Raw genomic sequence first — 2,849 nt, forward strand, 5'->3', positions numbered from 1 at the left:
TGAGCCGACACCGCCTCACCTGCACCCTTAGATTGCAGCCCTTAGATTGCGGCCGGCTGCACCAGGGCTGCTCAAACTGTCCTATGTTCCGTTCAGTAGCTTACAACCAGGAGACACTACTTCAAATAATCCGGTTCCTTTTACTAAGGATATTTCACACGCCAAGTTCCAAACAAGTGTTTTGCACTGATTAAACACAGAAGACAAGTGAAAAGGATCCATTTAGAAGCCACGAGATAAACAAATCCATCACTGAGGCGCACTAATGTACAAAGCAGCATCTTATCAGGCAATTTCAACCAGACCGCGGCTATTCGATTGACTAACTGCATCATAACATTAGTCAGTGCGTGGCAGTGCCATGGGGCAAACAGGAACCACAGAAGTAGCAAGAAAGATGATTTGCTTCCTTCTGTTGACTACTGCAGACTTGCAGACCATCTCCATGTGCCTGTTAACCAGAGAATCTTCTGAGCCATTCCTTGGAAAGTACGTAGGAATCTTCCTTTACATAGCAAAGCTCTTTAGCATGTACTTTAAAACTTCAACTCACGCTTTTAAGTGATTTCCCCCCAATACATTTACATGCTCTTAGGGTACTTCTCGTTAAGTAGGTACTGATTTTCTACACACAAACCGAATGCACCATTCCCTTGCTTACACTCCTCAAACTGAAGAGCAACCCCAATGCCAGCACTGCTAGCCCTGCTTCCACCACTCCCATGACACCCACACTACATGTGTGCACCAGAAGCAGTACCAGCCAGCCCTTGGAAACAGCAGTCATACATCAGATGACAATCAGCATTCCCCACAGCTTTTAGTGATGGGGAGGGAAAACAGCTCTGCTTCCAGAGAGAGAACTGTCCGGCTTCTAGGAAGAAGGACGCTACCCCCAGTTGAGTCAATAAAGGGAACAATGGCATCGCCTGCAGCCTGCCTTCTCAATGGGTAATTACAGGCCACACAGCACCGCATGAGAACACGACGTCAGCTTGAAAGTATTTCTCACACAGGAAGTTACTAATATGTGGCTGTAGATGCAGCGCACAAGGTGCACGACCCGGCAGCCTCACTATCTTGTTACTATATATGTTGTCTGATCCACTGTTCCAGTGTCACAGTTGCTCTGGTTGTTTTCAGGAAGCACCGACCATAACATCATATACAGCAGAAAAAAGATACTGCAGATAGACAAGCAATTAAAATATATATTTATCTAAATAACATTACTGACATTTCTAGTAAATTTAAATGATATGTTACAGGCAGAATAAACATGAGAGCATTTATTCAAATATTTGGAGAAAATAAGCCCTGCATTGACAGCCCTTAATACTCAGACTTCACAAAAGAACTCCAATGTAATAAACGCAAAAAGCAAATCACCTCCTGTAAATAACCAGACTAATACTGGAATTAAGCAGAAATCTCATGAACCGCAGCTGGTAGATGCCTCTTAAAACAATTTTTACGCTAAAGAAGCTTTCAGCATACCCGGATCAGGACAACTACATGCAATGAAAACGTAAACAACAGCTTTGGCAAACATCACACATGGAAGTACAAACATCTTTCAAAAGAAAACTCCCTTCGTTTTCTTCTCAGCCTGAAGCACATTTACGTAAGGCTTCCAAATTTAACAGATGAATGCCTTAATATAACTACTGGAATTCCTACTTGACCTTCATTAATTGGAAGCAATAAACTCATGTCTATTGTTAGAGCATCCTTTCTGAGAATGAGAAATTGTTAGCAGAAGCATGGGAATTTTTAAAGGACAAACGTGCTTCCTCTGCAAATAGAAAGAGCAGAGCCCAACGAGGACAAAAATCTCTTTACAGAACACGGTGCTTACTTTATGCACATCTATTCCAAGGAAATTCCCAAACGTTTGTTCATCAGGGTGGGAATGCAACATGAAGTTCACCCACACCCTGTTGTGCGCTTTCCTTAGCGCAGACCACATCAGGGTTTCTTACTGCCTCCCAGAGCAGCAACAGCACTGCACAACCCACAGCTACATTATGGCCCCGCACTTCATCCCAAAGCATCAGCTTCAACATCACAGCCCCCATGCGACTCAAGGCAGTTGTCAAAGGTGGAAAACTGTAGCTTTCCTTGGGTCTGTGGTCCTAGAAAGCCTCATGGCCTGTGACTTACAAGGACAGAGTAGTTTAGGAACTCATGTTTGAAAGAAAAAGGTATATTCATGAGATACACTAACTCAGACTACACAGGAATTGAAAATTATTCATCTAGATTTCTTGAAAAGCAGCCCAACATCGGCATCATAAAGCTGTGACATCAGATGATGTGTGAATTAGAAGCTAAACACTTAATCTTAAATTATATTTTATTAATAATGCAAACAAACAAATAGTTTTAATACTTAGAACCTATTATTTTGAGCTGTTCCAGCAATCTACCAGTCTCCAGTAATCAAGACAGGTCAAGTTCTAACATCACCAAGGTCATTACAGCTCACTTACAGGCAACAAATTTCAACCACTAATGGTGCAATCTTTGCTAAGTTTTAATCAAAATGTCAGCTGCAGTTTTTTTGCCTGTACACGTATTTCTCTTCTCTAAAACCAGCAGAGGGAGACAGGTTCTTTTCTACTCCTGAAGAAAGAAAAACACATTTTCTGTGAAAACAAACCTTCTGAGCATTCAGCATGACTTCCTACATAAGTCTCACAAAGCTTTTTCTTGGGGATTTTGAACTTCTTTATCAATCCTCATTTTGCTTGCTCTGAGTGTTTATTCAAGCTTAAACACCCATTGCTTACTGCTGAATTAACATCTGCAGATGTAAGTTACTAATATTTCACTGTGGAGATTCTTTC

Source organism: Coturnix japonica, chromosome 5 (genome assembly GCF_054131305.1).
Source record: "Coturnix japonica strain WE chromosome 5, WE-NBRP24, whole genome shotgun sequence".
Taxonomy (NCBI): Eukaryota; Metazoa; Chordata; class Aves; order Galliformes; family Phasianidae; genus Coturnix; species Coturnix japonica.